A 14,467-nucleotide genomic window follows, 5' to 3' on the forward strand; every position below is an offset into this window, starting at 1 on the left:
TTGCTTTGGACTCTTAGTGGCAGTGGTGGGATTTGAACCCACGCCTCAAATGAGACTGGAGCCTTAATCCAGCGCCTTTGACCACTCGGCCACACTACCTCTGAAAGGGGGTGTCCTTTCCCTAACCCTTACCCTAACCACAACCCTAACCCGAACCCTAACCACAACCACACCCACAAACCTAACCCATTTGGCTGGAATCAAAGAGCTGCTTCGTACTTTGAACATTGAGAAACACTCTGCTGAGAGCAGAGTAGCAAAAATTGGCAGTATACTCATGCTGTTCCTCCCCACGGAAATCTTTAGTAAAAGGCGAAAGATTTGTACGATCTGAAGAGAAACATGAGCGCTACCGATGTCGCCAGAGTCAAAGGGACAGCCATTTGCTGATACCCCTGAAAGTCAAGGTGTCACTGTGAGTCTGACGTGTGGTGAATGTTATAAAACAGACTGAAACCGTAAGGGTCTTCCTATCTCTCTGGCCGGCTACTACGTCAACCATTATGAGTTGTTTGGAAAGGTTGACAACAACAGTGTTTCTGCAAAGCCTGCTTTGTACCCTCAGCAGACACTGTTACGAGACAGCTCCCGTCAAGAATTCCTCTGGGCCAAAGGAGTCCATCTGTCTCTTGGGTAGAAAGGGAGCAAACTTTTCCCTACGAAGCCCTGGGGTGGCAAGGTCAGTTGGGCAAAAAAATTTTCAGGAAGAGATTCCTAAAGTCAAGGATGTTGACAAATTATTTAGACTCTTGTTGGCAGTGGTGGGATTTGAAACCACGCCTCAAATGAGACTGGAGCCTAAATCCAGCGCCTTTGACCACTCGGCCACACTACCTCTGTAAGGGGGTGTCCTTTCCCTAACCCTTACCCTAACCACAACCACAACCCTGACCCGAACCCTAACCCTAACCACAACCACACCCACAAACCTAACCCATTTGACTGGAATCAAAGGGCTGCTTCTTACTTTCAACATTGACAAACACTCTGCTGAGAGCAGAATAGCAAAAATTGGCAGTATACTCATGCTGTTCAAGTCAAACAGCCCCAGTATCACAAGATGCCTAAAGTCAAGGATGTTGACAAAGTATTGCTTTGGACTCTTAGTGGCAGTGGTGGGATTTGAACCCACGCCTCAAATGAGACTGGAGCCTTAATCCAGCGCCTTTGACCACTCGGCCACACTACCTCTGAAAGGCGGTTTGACTGCAATCAAAGGACTGCTTCTTACTTTCAAAATTGACAAACACTCTGCTGGCGAGCAAAACGGCACATACGCACGGCTCGCAGATGATATCGACATCTTCCATGTGTCCAACAGCTGCTTCTGCCAAATGGGTTGGGTGCCGCAACACCGTTCCAGACATCAAACTCGCAACCGTTTGACTGGAACCAAAGGGCTGCTTCTTACTTTGAACATTGAGAAACACTCTGCTGAGAGCAGAGTAGCAAAAATTGGCAGTATACTCATGCTGTTCCTCCCCACGGAAATCTTTAGTAAAAGGCGAAAGATTTGTACGATCTGAAGAGAAACATGAGCGCTACCGATGTCGCCAGAGTCAAAGGGACAGCCATTTGCTGATACCCCTGAAAGTCAAGGTGTCACTGTGAGTCTGACGTGTGGTGAATGTTATAAAACAGACTGAAACCGTAAGGGTCTTCATATCTCTCTGGCCGGCTACTACGTCAACCATTATGAGTTGTTTGGAAAGGTTGACAACAACAGTGTTTCTGCAAAGCCTGCTTTGTACCCTCAGCAGACACTGTTACGAGACAGCTCCCGTCAAGAATTCCTCTGGGCCAAAGGAGTCCATCTGTCTCTTGGGTAGAAAGGGAGCAAACTTTTCCCTACGAAGCCCTGGGGTGGCAAGGTCAGTTGGGCAAGAAAAAATTTCAGGAAGAGATGCCTAAAGTCTAGGATGTTGACACATTATTTAGACTCTTGTTGGCAGTGGTGGGATTTGAACCCACGCCTCAAATGAGACTGGAGCCTAAATCCAGCGCCTTTGACCACTCGGCCACACTACCTCTGAAAGGGGGTGTCCTTTCCCTAACCCTTACCCTAACCACAACCCTAACCCGAACCCTAACCCTAACCACAACCACACACGTAACCCATTTGACTGGAATCAAAGGGCTGCTTCTTACTTTGAACATTGAGAAACACTCTGCTGAGAGCAGAGTAGCAAAAATTGGCAGTATACTCATGCTGTTCCTCCCCACGGAAATCTTTAGTAAAAGGCGAAAGATTTGTACGATCTGAAGAGAAACATGAGCGCTACCGATGTCGCCAAAGTCAAAGGGACAGCCATTTGCTGATACCCCTGAAAGTCAAGGTGTCACTGTGAGTCTGACGTGTGGTGAATGTTATAAAACAGACTGAAACCGTAAGGGTCTTCCTATCTCTCTGGCCGGCTACTACGTCAACCATTATGAGTTGTTTGGAAAGGTTGACAACAACAGTGTTTCTGCAAAGCCTGCTTTGTACCCTCAGCAGACACTGTTACGAGACAGCTCCCGTCAAGAATTCCTCTGGGCCAAAGGAGTCCATCTGTCTCTTGGGTAGAAAGGGAGCAAACTTTTCCCTACGAAGCCCTGGGGTGGCAAGGTCAGTTGGGCAAAAAAATTTTCAGAAAGAGATGCCTAAAGTCAAGGATGTTGACACATTATTTAGACTCTTGTTGGCAGTGGTGGGATTGGAACCCACGCCTCAAATGAGACTGGAGCCTTAATCCAGCGCCTTTGACCACTCGGCCACACTACCTCTGAAAGGGGGTGTCCTTTCCCTAACCCTTACCCTAACCACAACCCTAACCCTAACCCTAACCACAACCACACCCACAAACCTAACCCATTTGACTGGAATCAAAGAGCTGCTTCGTACTTTGAACATTGAGAAACACTCTGCTGAGAGCAGAGTAGCAAAAATTGGCAGTATACTCATGCTGTTCCTCCCCACGGAACTCTTTAGTAAAAGGCGAAAGATTTGTACGATCTGAAGAGAAACATGAGCGCTACCGATGTCGCCAGAGTCAAAGGGACAGCCATTTGCTGATACCCCTGAAAGTCAAGGTGTCACTGTGAGTCTGACGTGTGGTGAATGTTATAAAACAGACTGAAACCGTAAGGGTCTTCCTATCTCTCTGGCCGGCTACTACGTCAACCATTATGAGTTGTTTGGAAAGGTTGACAACAACAGTGTTTCTGCAAAGCCTGCTTTGTACCCTCAGCAGACACTGTTACGAGACAGCTCCCGTCAAGAATTCCTCTGGGCCAAAGGAGTCCATCTGTCTCTTGGGTAGAAAGGGAGCAAACTTTTCCCTACGAAGCCCTGGGGTGGCAAGGTCAGTTGGGCAAAAAAAATTTCAGGAAGAGATGCCTAAAGTCAAGGATGTTGACAAATTATTTAGACTCTTGTTGGCAGTGGTGGGATTTGAAACCACGCCTCAAATGAGACTGGAGCCTAAATCCAGCGCCTTTGACCACTCGGCCACACTACCTCTGAAAGGGGGTGTCCTTTCCCTAACCCCTAACCCTAACCCGAACCCTAACCCTAACCACAACCAGACCCACAAACCTAACCCATTTGACTGGAATCAAAGGGCTGCTTCTTACTTTCAACATTGACAAACACTCTGCTGAGAGCAGAATAGTAAAAATTGGCAGTATACTCATGCTGCTCAAGTCAAACAGCCCCAGTATCACAAGATGCCTAAAGTCAAGGATGTTGACAAAGTATTGCTTTGGACTCTTAGTGGCAGTGGTGGGATTTGAACCCACGCCTCAAATGAGACTGGAGCCTTAATCCAGCGCCTTTGACCACTCGGCCAAACTACCTCTGAAAGGCGGTTTGACTGCAATCAAAGGACTGCTTCATACTTTCAAAATTGACAAACACTCTGCTGGCGAGCAAAACGGCACATACGCACGGCTCGCAGATGATATCGACATCTTCCATGTGTCCAACAGCTGCTTCTGCCAAATGGGTTGGGTGCCGCAACACCGTTCCAGACATCAAACTCGCAACCGTTTGACTGGAACCAAAGGGCTGCTTCTTACTTTGAACATTGAGAAACACTCTGCTGAGCAGAGTAGCAAAAATTGGCAGTATACTCATGCTGTTCCTCCCCACGGAAATCTTTAGTAAAAGGCGAAAGATTTGTACGATCTGAAGAGAAACATGAGCGCTACCGATGTCGCCAGAGTCAAAGGGACAGCCATTTGCTGATACCCCTGAAAGTCAAGGTGTCACTGTGAGTCTGACGTGTGGTGAATGTTATAAAACAGACTGAAACCGTAAGGGTCTTCCTATCTCTCTGGCCGGCTACTACGTCAACCATTATGAGTTGTTTGGAAAGGTTGACAACAACAGTGTTTCTGCAAAGCCTGCTTTGTACCCGCAGCAGACACTGTTACGAGACAGCTCCCGTCAAGAATTCCTCTGGGCCAAAGGAGTCCATCTGTCTCTTGGGTAGAAAGGGAGCAAACTTTTCCCTACGAAGCCCTGGGGTGGCAAGGTCAGTTGGGCAAAAAAATTTTCAGGAAGAGATGCCTAAAGTCAAGGATGTTGACAAATTATTTAGACTCTTGTTGGCAGTGGTGGGATTTGAAACCACGCCTCAAATGAGACTGGAGCCTAAATCCAGCGCCTTTGACCACTCGGCCACACTACCTCTGTAAGGGGGTGTCCTTTCCCTAACCCTTACCCTAACCACAACCACAACCCTGACCCGAACCCTAACCCTAACCACAACCACACCCACAAACCTAACCCATTTGACTGGAATCAAAGGGCTGCTTCTTACTTTCAACATTGACAAACACTCTGCTGAGAGCAGAATAGCAAAAATTGGCAGTATACTCATGCTGTTCAAGTCAAACAGCCCCAGTATCACAAGATGCCTAAAGTCAAGGATGTTGACAAAGTATTGCTTTGGACTCTTAGTGGCAGTGGTGGGATTTGAACCCACGCCTCAAATGAGACTGGAGCCTTAATCCAGCGCCTTTGACCACTCGGCCACACTACCTCTGAAAGGCGGTTTGACTGCAATCAAAGGACTGCTTCTTACTTTCAAAATTGACAAACACTCTGCTGGCGAGCAAAACGGCACATACGCACGGCTCGCAGATGATATCGACATCTTCCATGTGTCCAACAGCTGCTTCTGCCAAATGGGTTGGGTGCCGCAACACCGTTCCAGACATCAAACTCGCAACCGTTTGACTGGAACCAAAGGGCTGCTTCTTACTTTGAACATTGAGAAACACTCTGCTGAGAGCAGAGTAGCAAAAATTGGCAGTATACTCATGCTGTTCCTCCCCACGGAAATCTTTAGTAAAAGGCGAAAGATTTGTACGATCTGAAGAGAAACATGAGCGCTACCGATGTTGCCAGAGTCAAAGGGACAGCCATTTGCTGATACCCCTGAAAGTCAAGGTGTCACTGTGAGTCTGACGTGTGGTGAATGTTATAAAACAGACTGAAACCGTAAGGGTCTTCATATCTCTCTGGCCGGCTACTACGTCAACCATTATGAGTTGTTTGGAAAGGTTGACAACAACAGTGTTTCTGCAAAGCCTGCTTTGTACCCTCAGCAGACACTGTTACGAGACAGCTCCCGTCAAGAATTCCTCTGGGCCAAAGGAGTCCATCTGTCTCTTGGGTAGAAAGGGAGCAAACTTTTCCCTACGAAGCCCTGGGGTGGCAAGGTCAGTTGGGCAAGAAAAAATTTCAGGAAGAGATGCCTAAAGTCAAGGATGTTGACACATTATTTAGACTCTTGTTGGCAGTGGTGGGATTTGAACCCACGCCTCAAATGAGACTGGAGCCTAAATCCAGCGCCTTTGACCACTCGGCCACACTACCTCTGAAAGGGGGTGTCCTTTCCCTAACCCTTACCCTAACCACAACCCTAACCCGAACCCTAACCCTAACCACAACCACACACGTAACCCAATTGACTGGAATCAAAGGGCTGCTTCTTACTTTGAACATTGAGAAACACTCTGCTGAGAGCAGAGTAGCAAAAATTGGCAGTATACTCATGCTGTTCCTCCCCACGGAAATCTTTAGTAAAAGGCGAAAGATTTGTACGATCTGAAGAGAAACATGAGCGCTACCGATGTCGCCAAAGTCAAAGGGACAGCCATTTGCTGATACCCCTGAAAGTCAAGGTGTCACTGTGAGTCTGACGTGTGGTGAATGTTATAAAACAGACTGAAACCGTAAGGGTCTTCCTATCTCTCTGGCCGGCTACTACGTCAACCATTATGAGTTGTTTGGAAAGGTTGACAACAACAGTGTTTCTGCAAAGCCTGCTTTGTACCCTCAGCAGACACTGTTACGAGACAGCTCCCGTCAAGAATTCCTCTGGGCCAAAGGAGTCCATCTGTCTCTTGGGTAGAAAGGGAGCAAACTTTTCCCTACGAAGCCCTGGGGTGGCAAGGTCAGTTGGGCAAAAAAATTTTCAGAAAGAGATGCCTAAAGTCAAGGATGTTGACACATTATTTAGACTCTTGTTGGCAGTGGTGGGATTGGAACCCACGCCTCAAATGAGACTGGAGCCTTAATCCAGCGCCTTTGACCACTCGGCCACACTACCTCTGAAAGGGGGTGTCCTTTCCCTAACCCTTACCCTAACCACAACCCTAACCCTAACCCTAACCACAACCACACCCACAAACCTAACCCATTTGACTGGAATCAAAGAGCTGCTTCGTACTTTGAACATTGAGAAACACTCTGCTGAGAGCAGAGTAGCAAAAATTGGCAGTATACTCATGCTGTTCCTCCCCACGGAACTCTTTAGTAAAAGGCGAAAGATTTGTACGATCTGAAGAGAAACATGAGCGCTACCGATGTCGCCAGAGTCAAAGGGACAGCCATTTGCTGATACCCCTGAAAGTCAAGGTGTCACTGTGAGTCTGACGTGTGGTGAATGTTATAAAACAGACTGAAACCGTAAGGGTCTTCCTATCTCTCTGGCCGGCTACTACGTCAACCATTATGAGTTGTTTGGAAAGGTTGACAACAACAGTGTTTCTGCAAAGCCTGCTTTGTACCCTCAGCAGACACTGTTACGAGACAGCTCCCGTCAAGAATTCCTCTGGGCCAAAGGAGTCCATCTGTCTCTTGGGTAGAAAGGGAGCAAACTTTTCCCTACGAAGCCCTGGGGTGGCAAGGTCAGTTGGGCAAAAAAAATTTCAGGAAGAGATGCCTAAAGTCAAGGATGTTGACAAATTATTTAGACTCTTGTTGGCAGTGGTGGGATTTGAAACCACGCCTCAAATGAGACTGGAGCCTAAATCCAGCGCCTTTGACCACTCGGCCACACTACCTCTGAAAGGGGGTGTCCTTTCCCTAACCCCTAACCCTAACCCGAACCCTAACCCTAACCACAACCAGACCCACAAACCTAACCCATTTGACTGGAATCAAAGGGCTGCTTCTTACTTTCAACATTGACAAACACTCTGCTGAGAGCAGAATAGTAAAAATTGGCAGTATACTCATGCTGCTCAAGTCAAACAGCCCCAGTATCACAAGATGCCTAAAGTCAAGGATGTTGACAAAGTATTGCTTTGGACTCTTAGTGGCAGTGGTGGGATTTGAACCCACGCCTCAAATGAGACTGGAGCCTTAATCCAGCGCCTTTGACCACTCGGCCACACTACCTCTGAAAGGCGGTTTGACTGCAATCAAAGGACTGCTTCATACTTTCAAAATTGACAAACACTCTGCTGGCGAGCAAAACGGCACATACGCACGGCTCGCAGATGATATCGACATCTTCCATGTGTCCAACAGCTGCTTCTGCCAAATGGGTTGGGTGCCGCAACACCGTTCCAGACATCAAACTCGCAACCGTTTGACTGGAACCAAAGGGCTGCTTCTTACTTTGAACATTGAGAAACACTCTGCTGAGAGCAGAGTAGCAAAAATTGGCAGTATACTCATGCTGTTCCTCCCCACGGAAATCTTTAGTAAAAGGCGAAAGATTTGTACGATCTGAAGAGAAACATGAGCGCTACCGATGTCGCCAGAGTCAAAGGGACAGCCATTTGCTGATACCCCTGAAAGTCAAGGTGTCACTGTGAGTCTGACGTGTGGTGAATGTTATAAAACAGACTGAAACCGTAAGGGTCTTCATATCTCTCTGGCCGGCTACTACGTCAACCATTATGAGTTGTTTGGAAAGGTTGACAACAACAGTGTTTCTGCAAAGCCTGCTTTGTACCCTCAGCAGACACTGTTACGAGACAGCTCCCGTCAAGAATTCCTCTGGGCCAAAGGAGTCCATCTGTCTCTTGGGTAGAAAGGGAGCAAACTTTTCCCTACGAAGCCCTGGGGTGGCAAGGTCAGTTGGGCAAGAAAAAAATTCAGGAAGAGATGCCTAAAGTCAAGGATGTTGACACATTATTTAGACTCTTGTTGGCAGTGGTGGGATTTGAACCCACGCCTCAAATGAGACTGGAGCCTAAATCCAGCGCCTTTGACCACTCGGCCACACTACCTCTGAAAGGGGGTGTCCTTTCCCTAACCCTTACCCTAACCACAACCCTAACCCGAACCCTAACCCTAACCACAACCACACACGTAACCCAATTGACTGGAATCAAAGGGCTGCTTCTTACTTTGAACATTGAGAAACACTCTGCTGAGAGCAGAGTAGCAAAAATTGGCAGTATACTCATGCTGTTCCTCCCCACGGAAATCTTTAGTAAAAGGCGAAAGATTTGTACGATCTGAAGAGAAACATGAGCGCTACCGATGTCGCCAAAGTCAAAGGGACAGCCATTTGCTGATACCCCTGAAAGTCAAGGTGTCACTGTGAGTCTGACGTGTGGTGAATGTTATAAAACAGACTGAAACCGTAAGGGTCTTCCTATCTCTCTGGCCGGCTACTACGTCAACCATTATGAGTTGTTTGGAAAGGTTGACAACAACAGTGTTTCTGCAAAGCCTGCTTTGTACCCTCAGCAGACACTGTTACGAGACAGCTCCCGTCAAGAATTCCTCTGGGCCAAAGGAGTCCATCTGTCTCTTGGGTAGAAAGGGAGCAAACTTTTCCCTACGAAGCCCTGGGGTGGCAAGGTCAGTTGGGCAAAAAAATTTTCAGAAAGAGATGCCTAAAGTCAAGGATGTTGACACATTATTTAGACTCTTGTTGGCAGTGGTGGGATTGGAACCCACGCCTCAAATGAGACTGGAGCCTTAATCCAGCGCCTTTGACCACTCGGCCACACTACCTCTGAAAGGGGGTGTCCTTTCCCTAACCCTTACCCTAACCACAACCCTAACCCTAACCCTAACCACAACCACACCCACAAACCTAACCCATTTGACTGGAATCAAAGAGCTGCTTCGTACTTTGAACATTGAGAAACACTCTGCTGAGAGCAGAGTAGCAAAAATTGGCAGTATACTCATGCTGTTCCTCCCCACGGAACTCTTTAGTAAAAGGCGAAAGATTTGTACGATCTGAAGAGAAACATGAGCGCTACCGATGTCGCCAGAGTCAAAGGGACAGCCATTTGCTGATACCCCTGAAAGTCAAGGTGTCACTGTGAGTCTGACGTGTGGTGAATGTTATAAAACAGACTGAAACCGTAAGGGTCTTCCTATCTCTCTGGCCGGCTACTACGTCAACCATTATGAGTTGTTTGGAAAGGTTGACAACAACAGTGTTTCTGCAAAGCCTGCTTTGTACCCTCAGCAGACACTGTTACGAGACAGCTCCCGTCAAGAATTCCTCTGGGCCAAAGGAGTCCATCTGTCTCTTGGGTAGAAAGGGAGCAAACTTTTCCCTACGAAGCCCTGGGGTGGCAAGGTCAGTTGGGCAAAAAAAATTTCAGGAAGAGATGCCTAAAGTCAAGGATGTTGACAAATTATTTAGACTCTTGTTGGCAGTGGTGGGATTTGAAACCACGCCTCAAATGAGACTGGAGCCTAAATCCAGCGCCTTTGACCACTCGGCCACACTACCTCTGAAAGGGGGTGTCCTTTCCCTAACCCCTAACCCTAACCCGAACCCTAACCCTAACCACAACCAGACCCACAAACCTAACCCATTTGACTGGAATCAAAGGGCTGCTTCTTACTTTCAACATTGACAAACACTCTGCTGAGAGCAGAATAGTAAAAATTGGCAGTATACTCATGCTGCTCAAGTCAAACAGCCCCAGTATCACAAGATGCCTAAAGTCAAGGATGTTGACAAAGTATTGCTTTGGACTCTTAGTGGCAGTGGTGGGATTTGAACCCACGCCTCAAATGAGACTGGAGCCTTAATCCAGCGCCTTTGACCACTCGGCCACACTACCTCTGAAAGGCGGTTTGACTGCAATCAAAGGACTGCTTCATACTTTCAAAATTGACAAACACTCTGCTGGCGAGCAAAACGGCACATACGCACGGCTCGCAGATGATATCGACATCTTCCATGTGTCCAACAGCTGCTTCTGCCAAATGGGTTGGGTGCCGCAACACCGTTCCAGACATCAAACTCGCAACCGTTTGACTGGAACCAAAGGGCTGCTTCTTACTTTGAACATTGAGAAACACTCTGCTGAGCAGAGTAGCAAAAATTGGCAGTATACTCATGCTGTTCCTCCCCACGGAAATCTTTAGTAAAAGGCGAAAGATTTGTACGATCTGAAGAGAAACATGAGCGCTACCGATGTCGCCAGAGTCAAAGGGACAGCCATTTGCTGATACCCCTGAAAGTCAAGGTGTCACTGTGAGTCTGACGTGTGGTGAATGTTATAAAACAGACTGAAACCGTAAGGGTCTTCCTATCTCTCTGGCCGGCTACTACGTCAACCATTATGAGTTGTTTGGAAAGGTTGACAACAACAGTGTTTCTGCAAAGCCTGCTTTGTACCCTCAGCAGACACTGTTACGAGACAGCTCCCGTCAAGAATTCCTCTGGGCCAAAGGAGTCCATCTGTCTCTTGGGTAGAAAGGGAGCAAACTTTTCCCTACGAAGCCCTGGGGTGGCAAGGTCAGTTGGGCAAAAAAATTTTCAGGAAGAGATGCCTAAAGTCAAGGATGTTGACAAATTATTTAGACTCTTGTTGGCAGTGGTGGGATTTGAAACCACGCCTCAAATGAGACTGGAGCCTAAATCCAGCGCCTTTGACCACTCGGCCACACTACCTCTGTAAGGGGGTGTCCTTTCCCTAACCCTTACCCTAACCACAACCACAACCCTGACCCGAACCCTAACCCTAACCACAACCACACCCACAAACCTAACCCATTTGACTGGAATCAAAGGGCTGCTTCTTACTTTCAACATTGACAAACACTCTGCTGAGAGCAGAATAGCAAAAATTGGCAGTATACTCATGCTGTTCAAGTCAAACAGCCCCAGTATCACAAGATGCCTAAAGTCAAGGATGTTGACAAAGTATTGCTTTGGACTCTTAGTGGCAGTGGTGGGATTTGAAACCACGCCTCAAATGAGACTGGAGCCTAAATCCAGCGCCTTTGACCACTCGGCCACACTACCTCTGAAAGGGGGTGTCCTTTCCCTAACCCTTACCCTAACCACAACCACAACCCTGACCCGAACCCTAACCCTAACCCTAACCACAACCACACCCACAAACCTAACCCATTTGACTGGAATCAAAGGGCTGCTTCTTACTTTCAACATTGACAAACACTCTGCTGAGAGCAGAATAGCAAAAATTGGCAGTATACTCATGCTCTTCAAGTCAAACAGCCCCAGTATCACAAGATGCCTAAAGTCAAGGATGTTGACAAAGTATTGCTTTGGACTCTTAGTGGCAGTGGTGGGATTTGAACCCACGCCTCAAATGAGACTGGAGCCTTAATCCAGCGCCTTTGACCACTCGGCCACACTACCTCTGAAAGGGGGTGTCCTTTCCCTTACCCTAACCACAACCCTAACCCGAACCCTAACCCTATCCACAACCACACCCACAAACCTAACCCATTTGACTGGAATCAAAGGGCTGCTTCGTACTTTGAACATTGAGAAACACTCTGCTGAGAGCAGAGTAGCAAAAATTGGCAGTATACTCATGCTGTTCCTCCCCACGGAAATCTTTAGTAAAAGGCGAAAGATTTGTACGATCTGAAGAGAAACATGAGCGCTACCGATGTCGCCAGAGTCAAAGGGACAGCCATTTGCTGATACCCCTGAAAGTCAAGGTGTCACTGTGAGTCTGACGTGTGGTGAATGTTATAAAACAGACTGAAACCGTAAGGGTCTTCCTATCTCTCTGGCCGGCTACTACGTCAACCATTATGAGTTGTTTGGAAAGGTTGACAACAACAGTGTTTCTGCAAAGCCTGCTTTGTACCCTCAGCAGACACTGTTACGAGACAGCTCCCGTCAAGAATTCCTCTGGGCCAAAGGAGTCCATCTGTCTCTTGGGTAGAAAGGGAGCAAACTTTTCCCTACGAAGCCCTGGGGTGGCAAGGTCAGTTGGGCAAAAAAAAATTCAGGAAGAGATGCCTAAAGTCAAGGATGTTGACAAATTATTTAGACTCTTGTTGGCAGTGGTGGGATTTGAACCCACGCCTCAGATGAGACTGGAGCCTAAATCCAGCGCCTTTGACCACTCGGCCACACTACCTCTGAAAGGCGGTGTCCTTTCCCTAACCCTTACCCTAACCACAACCACAACCCTAACCCGAACCCTAACCCTAACCACAACCACACCCACAAACCTAACCCATTTGACTGGAATCAAAGGGCTGCTTCTTACTTTCAACATTGACAAACACTCTGCTGAGAGCAGAATAGCAAAAATTGGCAGTATACTCATGCTGTTCAAGTCAAACAGCCCCAGTATCACAAGATGCCTAAAGTCAAGGATGTTGACAAAGTATTGCTTTGGACTCTTAGTGGCAGTGGTGGGATTTGAACCAGCGCCTTTGACCACTCGGCCACACTACCTCTGAAAGGGGGTGTCCTTTCCCTAACCCTTACCCTAACCACAACCCTAACCCTAACCCTAACCACAACCACACCCACAAACCTAACCCATTTGACTGGAATCAAAGAGCTGCTTCGTACTTTGAACATTGAGAAACACTCTGCTGAGAGCAGAGTAGCAAAAATTGGCAGTATACTCATGCTGTTCCTCCCCACGGAACTCTTTAGTAAAAGGCGAAAGATTTGTACGATCTGAAGAGAAACATGAGCGCTACCGATGTCGCCAGAGTCAAAGGGACAGCCATTTGCTGATACCCCTGAAAGTCAAGGTGTCACTGTGAGTCTGACGTGTGGTGAATGTTATAAAACAGACTGAAACCGTAAGGGTCTTCCTATCTCTCTGGCCGGCTACTACGTCAACCATTATGAGTTGTTTGGAAAGGTTGACAACAACAGTGTTTCTGCAAAGCCTGCTTTGTACCCTCAGCAGACACTGTTACGAGACAGCTCCCGTCAAGAATTCCTCTGGGCCAAAGGAGTCCATCTGTCTCTTGGGTAGAAAGGGAGCAAACTTTTCCCTACGAAGCCCTGGGGTGGCAAGGTCAGTTGGGCAAAAAAAATTTCAGGAAGAGATGCCTAAAGTCAAGGATGTTGACAAATTATTTAGACTCTTGTTGGCAGTGGTGGGATTTGAAACCACGCCTCAAATGAGACTGGAGCCTAAATCCAGCGCCTTTGACCACTCGGCCACACTACCTCTGAAAGGGGGTGTCCTTTCCCTAACCCCTAACCCTAACCCGAACCCTAACCCTAACCACAACCAGACCCACAAACCTAACCCATTTGACTGGAATCAAAGGGCTGCTTCTTACTTTCAACATTGACAAACACTCTGCTGAGAGCAGAATAGTAAAAATTGGCAGTATACTCATGCTGCTCAAGTCAAACAGCCCCAGTATCACAAGATGCCTAAAGTCAAGGATGTTGACAAAGTATTGCTTTGGACTCTTAGTGGCAGTGGTGGGATTTGAACCCACGCCTCAAATGAGACTGGAGCCTTAATCCAGCGCCTTTGACCACTCGGCCAAACTACCTCTGAAAGGCGGTTTGACTGCAATCAAAGGACTGCTTCATACTTTCAAAATTGACAAACACTCTGCTGGCGAGCAAAACGGCACATACGCACGGCTCGCAGATGATATCGACATCTTCCATGTGTCCAACAGCTGCTTCTGCCAAATGGGTTGGGTGCCGCAACACCGTTCCAGACATCAAACTCGCAACCGTTTGACTGGAACCAAAGGGCTGCTTCTTACTTTGAACATTGAGAAACACTCTGCTGAGCAGAGTAGCAAAAATTGGCAGTATACTCATGCTGTTCCTCCCCACGGAAATCTTTAGTAAAAGGCGAAAGATTTGTACGATCTGAAGAGAAACATGAGCGCTACCGATGTCGCCAGAGTCAAAGGGACAGCCATTTGCTGATACCCCTGAAAGTCAAGGTGTCACTGTGAGTCTGACGTGTGGTGAATGTTATAAAACAGACTGAAACCGTA

At 47.5% G+C, this 14,467-nt stretch overlaps 38 non-coding genes across 38 annotated transcripts; all 38 read right to left on the reverse strand.

Annotated features, from left to right (window-relative positions):
- Nucleotides 1–17: 17 nt before the first annotated feature.
- trnal-aag (transfer RNA leucine (anticodon AAG)) lies at nucleotides 18–99 on the reverse strand. The gene has a single exon. It is a non-coding gene; the product is annotated as a tRNA-Leu (tRNA).
- A 136-nt stretch (nucleotides 100–235) lies between these two features.
- On the reverse strand, nucleotides 236–350 carry LOC131110711 (U5 spliceosomal RNA). The gene has a single exon (XR_009120969.1). It is a non-coding gene; the product is annotated as a U5 spliceosomal RNA (small nuclear RNA).
- A 403-nt stretch (nucleotides 351–753) lies between these two features.
- Nucleotides 754–835, reverse strand: trnal-uag (transfer RNA leucine (anticodon UAG)). The gene has a single exon. It is a non-coding gene; the product is annotated as a tRNA-Leu (tRNA).
- A 272-nt stretch (nucleotides 836–1,107) lies between these two features.
- trnal-aag (transfer RNA leucine (anticodon AAG)) lies at nucleotides 1,108–1,189 on the reverse strand. Its single transcript has one exon. It is a non-coding gene; the product is annotated as a tRNA-Leu (tRNA).
- A 238-nt stretch (nucleotides 1,190–1,427) lies between these two features.
- Nucleotides 1,428–1,542, reverse strand: LOC131110815 (U5 spliceosomal RNA). Its single transcript, XR_009121072.1, has one exon. It is a non-coding gene; the product is annotated as a U5 spliceosomal RNA (small nuclear RNA).
- A 404-nt stretch (nucleotides 1,543–1,946) lies between these two features.
- Nucleotides 1,947–2,028, reverse strand: trnal-uag (transfer RNA leucine (anticodon UAG)). The gene has a single exon. It is a non-coding gene; the product is annotated as a tRNA-Leu (tRNA).
- Nucleotides 2,029–2,164: 136 nt separating this feature from the next.
- Nucleotides 2,165–2,279, reverse strand: LOC131110712 (U5 spliceosomal RNA). The gene has a single exon (XR_009120970.1). It is a non-coding gene; the product is annotated as a U5 spliceosomal RNA (small nuclear RNA).
- A 403-nt stretch (nucleotides 2,280–2,682) lies between these two features.
- trnal-aag (transfer RNA leucine (anticodon AAG)) lies at nucleotides 2,683–2,764 on the reverse strand. Its single transcript has one exon. It is a non-coding gene; the product is annotated as a tRNA-Leu (tRNA).
- A 136-nt stretch (nucleotides 2,765–2,900) lies between these two features.
- On the reverse strand, nucleotides 2,901–3,015 carry LOC131110765 (U5 spliceosomal RNA). Its single transcript, XR_009121024.1, has one exon. It is a non-coding gene; the product is annotated as a U5 spliceosomal RNA (small nuclear RNA).
- Nucleotides 3,016–3,418: 403 nt separating this feature from the next.
- On the reverse strand, nucleotides 3,419–3,500 carry trnal-uag (transfer RNA leucine (anticodon UAG)). Its single transcript has one exon. It is a non-coding gene; the product is annotated as a tRNA-Leu (tRNA).
- A 255-nt stretch (nucleotides 3,501–3,755) lies between these two features.
- Nucleotides 3,756–3,837, reverse strand: trnal-aag (transfer RNA leucine (anticodon AAG)). The gene has a single exon. It is a non-coding gene; the product is annotated as a tRNA-Leu (tRNA).
- Nucleotides 3,838–4,076: 239 nt separating this feature from the next.
- Nucleotides 4,077–4,188, reverse strand: LOC131110740 (U5 spliceosomal RNA). The gene has a single exon (XR_009120999.1). It is a non-coding gene; the product is annotated as a U5 spliceosomal RNA (small nuclear RNA).
- Nucleotides 4,189–4,591: 403 nt separating this feature from the next.
- On the reverse strand, nucleotides 4,592–4,673 carry trnal-uag (transfer RNA leucine (anticodon UAG)). Its single transcript has one exon. It is a non-coding gene; the product is annotated as a tRNA-Leu (tRNA).
- A 272-nt stretch (nucleotides 4,674–4,945) lies between these two features.
- On the reverse strand, nucleotides 4,946–5,027 carry trnal-aag (transfer RNA leucine (anticodon AAG)). Its single transcript has one exon. It is a non-coding gene; the product is annotated as a tRNA-Leu (tRNA).
- Nucleotides 5,028–5,265: 238 nt separating this feature from the next.
- On the reverse strand, nucleotides 5,266–5,380 carry LOC131110817 (U5 spliceosomal RNA). The gene has a single exon (XR_009121074.1). It is a non-coding gene; the product is annotated as a U5 spliceosomal RNA (small nuclear RNA).
- A 404-nt stretch (nucleotides 5,381–5,784) lies between these two features.
- Nucleotides 5,785–5,866, reverse strand: trnal-uag (transfer RNA leucine (anticodon UAG)). The gene has a single exon. It is a non-coding gene; the product is annotated as a tRNA-Leu (tRNA).
- A 136-nt stretch (nucleotides 5,867–6,002) lies between these two features.
- Nucleotides 6,003–6,117, reverse strand: LOC131110714 (U5 spliceosomal RNA). The gene has a single exon (XR_009120972.1). It is a non-coding gene; the product is annotated as a U5 spliceosomal RNA (small nuclear RNA).
- Nucleotides 6,118–6,520: 403 nt separating this feature from the next.
- On the reverse strand, nucleotides 6,521–6,602 carry trnal-aag (transfer RNA leucine (anticodon AAG)). The gene has a single exon. It is a non-coding gene; the product is annotated as a tRNA-Leu (tRNA).
- A 136-nt stretch (nucleotides 6,603–6,738) lies between these two features.
- LOC131110766 (U5 spliceosomal RNA) lies at nucleotides 6,739–6,853 on the reverse strand. The gene has a single exon (XR_009121025.1). It is a non-coding gene; the product is annotated as a U5 spliceosomal RNA (small nuclear RNA).
- A 403-nt stretch (nucleotides 6,854–7,256) lies between these two features.
- Nucleotides 7,257–7,338, reverse strand: trnal-uag (transfer RNA leucine (anticodon UAG)). Its single transcript has one exon. It is a non-coding gene; the product is annotated as a tRNA-Leu (tRNA).
- A 255-nt stretch (nucleotides 7,339–7,593) lies between these two features.
- On the reverse strand, nucleotides 7,594–7,675 carry trnal-aag (transfer RNA leucine (anticodon AAG)). The gene has a single exon. It is a non-coding gene; the product is annotated as a tRNA-Leu (tRNA).
- Nucleotides 7,676–7,913: 238 nt separating this feature from the next.
- Nucleotides 7,914–8,028, reverse strand: LOC131110818 (U5 spliceosomal RNA). Its single transcript, XR_009121075.1, has one exon. It is a non-coding gene; the product is annotated as a U5 spliceosomal RNA (small nuclear RNA).
- Nucleotides 8,029–8,432: 404 nt separating this feature from the next.
- trnal-uag (transfer RNA leucine (anticodon UAG)) lies at nucleotides 8,433–8,514 on the reverse strand. Its single transcript has one exon. It is a non-coding gene; the product is annotated as a tRNA-Leu (tRNA).
- A 136-nt stretch (nucleotides 8,515–8,650) lies between these two features.
- LOC131110715 (U5 spliceosomal RNA) lies at nucleotides 8,651–8,765 on the reverse strand. The gene has a single exon (XR_009120973.1). It is a non-coding gene; the product is annotated as a U5 spliceosomal RNA (small nuclear RNA).
- Nucleotides 8,766–9,168: 403 nt separating this feature from the next.
- Nucleotides 9,169–9,250, reverse strand: trnal-aag (transfer RNA leucine (anticodon AAG)). Its single transcript has one exon. It is a non-coding gene; the product is annotated as a tRNA-Leu (tRNA).
- Nucleotides 9,251–9,386: 136 nt separating this feature from the next.
- Nucleotides 9,387–9,501, reverse strand: LOC131110767 (U5 spliceosomal RNA). The gene has a single exon (XR_009121026.1). It is a non-coding gene; the product is annotated as a U5 spliceosomal RNA (small nuclear RNA).
- A 403-nt stretch (nucleotides 9,502–9,904) lies between these two features.
- trnal-uag (transfer RNA leucine (anticodon UAG)) lies at nucleotides 9,905–9,986 on the reverse strand. Its single transcript has one exon. It is a non-coding gene; the product is annotated as a tRNA-Leu (tRNA).
- Nucleotides 9,987–10,241: 255 nt separating this feature from the next.
- On the reverse strand, nucleotides 10,242–10,323 carry trnal-aag (transfer RNA leucine (anticodon AAG)). The gene has a single exon. It is a non-coding gene; the product is annotated as a tRNA-Leu (tRNA).
- A 239-nt stretch (nucleotides 10,324–10,562) lies between these two features.
- Nucleotides 10,563–10,674, reverse strand: LOC131110741 (U5 spliceosomal RNA). Its single transcript, XR_009121000.1, has one exon. It is a non-coding gene; the product is annotated as a U5 spliceosomal RNA (small nuclear RNA).
- Nucleotides 10,675–11,077: 403 nt separating this feature from the next.
- On the reverse strand, nucleotides 11,078–11,159 carry trnal-uag (transfer RNA leucine (anticodon UAG)). Its single transcript has one exon. It is a non-coding gene; the product is annotated as a tRNA-Leu (tRNA).
- A 272-nt stretch (nucleotides 11,160–11,431) lies between these two features.
- Nucleotides 11,432–11,513, reverse strand: trnal-uag (transfer RNA leucine (anticodon UAG)). The gene has a single exon. It is a non-coding gene; the product is annotated as a tRNA-Leu (tRNA).
- A 278-nt stretch (nucleotides 11,514–11,791) lies between these two features.
- Nucleotides 11,792–11,873, reverse strand: trnal-aag (transfer RNA leucine (anticodon AAG)). The gene has a single exon. It is a non-coding gene; the product is annotated as a tRNA-Leu (tRNA).
- Nucleotides 11,874–12,009: 136 nt separating this feature from the next.
- Nucleotides 12,010–12,124, reverse strand: LOC131110716 (U5 spliceosomal RNA). The gene has a single exon (XR_009120975.1). It is a non-coding gene; the product is annotated as a U5 spliceosomal RNA (small nuclear RNA).
- A 403-nt stretch (nucleotides 12,125–12,527) lies between these two features.
- trnal-uag (transfer RNA leucine (anticodon UAG)) lies at nucleotides 12,528–12,609 on the reverse strand. Its single transcript has one exon. It is a non-coding gene; the product is annotated as a tRNA-Leu (tRNA).
- A 459-nt stretch (nucleotides 12,610–13,068) lies between these two features.
- LOC131110773 (U5 spliceosomal RNA) lies at nucleotides 13,069–13,183 on the reverse strand. The gene has a single exon (XR_009121032.1). It is a non-coding gene; the product is annotated as a U5 spliceosomal RNA (small nuclear RNA).
- Nucleotides 13,184–13,586: 403 nt separating this feature from the next.
- trnal-uag (transfer RNA leucine (anticodon UAG)) lies at nucleotides 13,587–13,668 on the reverse strand. The gene has a single exon. It is a non-coding gene; the product is annotated as a tRNA-Leu (tRNA).
- A 255-nt stretch (nucleotides 13,669–13,923) lies between these two features.
- On the reverse strand, nucleotides 13,924–14,005 carry trnal-aag (transfer RNA leucine (anticodon AAG)). The gene has a single exon. It is a non-coding gene; the product is annotated as a tRNA-Leu (tRNA).
- A 239-nt stretch (nucleotides 14,006–14,244) lies between these two features.
- Nucleotides 14,245–14,356, reverse strand: LOC131110742 (U5 spliceosomal RNA). Its single transcript, XR_009121001.1, has one exon. It is a non-coding gene; the product is annotated as a U5 spliceosomal RNA (small nuclear RNA).
- Between the last annotated feature and the right edge of the window lie 111 nt (nucleotides 14,357–14,467).

Source organism: Doryrhamphus excisus, chromosome 23 (assembly GCF_030265055.1).
Source record: "Doryrhamphus excisus isolate RoL2022-K1 chromosome 23, RoL_Dexc_1.0, whole genome shotgun sequence".
Lineage (NCBI taxonomy): Eukaryota > Metazoa > Chordata > Actinopteri > Syngnathiformes > Syngnathidae > Doryrhamphus > Doryrhamphus excisus.